This window comes from Seriola lalandi, unplaced genomic scaffold, assembly GCF_002814215.2.
Source record: "Seriola lalandi dorsalis isolate HSWRI2012SDOR001 ecotype SW California unplaced genomic scaffold, Sedor1 jcf7180002054899, whole genome shotgun sequence".
NCBI classification, from domain to species: Eukaryota; Metazoa; Chordata; class Actinopteri; order Carangiformes; family Carangidae; genus Seriola; species Seriola lalandi.
In genome coordinates, this window is record NW_019525451.1 from 184,131 (window position 1) to 184,988 (window position 858).

The 858-nt window shown below is 48.4% G+C and overlaps 1 protein-coding gene and 1 long non-coding RNA gene across 2 annotated transcripts in view; both read right to left on the minus strand.

Moving 5' to 3' along the window:
- LOC111672403 (myc box-dependent-interacting protein 1-like) overlaps positions 1-858 on the minus strand; it is an 18,149-nt gene that overhangs the window by 5,480 nt on the left and 11,811 nt on the right. The window lies entirely within an intron of this gene.
- On the minus strand, positions 7-849 carry LOC111672448 (uncharacterized). Its single transcript, XR_002762013.2, has 3 exons — positions 636-849; positions 303-349; positions 7-152 (listed from the first exon to the last, which is right to left on the minus strand). It is a non-coding gene; the product is annotated as an uncharacterized LOC111672448 (long non-coding RNA).

Below are 858 nucleotides of genomic sequence, written 5' to 3' on the forward strand. Positions count from 1 at the left end.
AGTTGAACACAGCAGCTGAGGACACTGGTCAAATCTGTCTGGATGATCAGGATATGACTGATCCTCCTCCACATGTGTCACCTTCCTGTTGTTGTCAGACAGTTTGATCCTTCTGTTCACTGTGTTTGTGTCGATTGTGAGTTCACAGGAATCTGATGGAGAGAACAAGACAGCTGCAGTTATTGATCATCTGATCAGTTATTGACAGTTTGATGATGACTCCTGACATCAGTGATGTGACAGTTGGAAGATGGTTGAATGTGCTGCTTTGTTTTCATCAATCACATTAAAAACACACTTACACTTCCGCAGACCTGTCGTCAACCATCGGACTCCACCAGGCTCCGCCCTGAAAGGAGGAGGGGGGTCAGACCAGCACGTTCTCAGTCAGCATGCACACATGGACATTACATGGCTCATACACAGACTGTTTGATTCCTGTGTTCAGATGGAGGCTTGTGTGTATGGATGTACATTGACCACAGAGAAACAGGAAGTGGAGTCTCCATCTTTAATGATACAGAGCAGGGAGGAGACATGGAGAAGATACTTCATCACCTTGTCCAATACTAAAGTCTGCACCTGCATAAAGTCCCTCCTCTATCAGACAGTGTGTGTGTCAGGCCTCTACATACCTGAGAGTGCCCAGTCTCCAGTCTGGATCCTCCAGTCCAGCAGACAGAAGCTTCAGTCCTGAGTCTCCTGGATGATTGTAGCTCAGGTCCAGCTCTCTCAGGTGGGAGGGGTTGGAGCTCAGAGCTGAGGCCAGAGAAGCACAGCCTTCCTCTGTGACCAGACATCCTGACAGACTGAACACACAAAACAACACACAGGAACCCTCTGTCAACACCTGCTGCT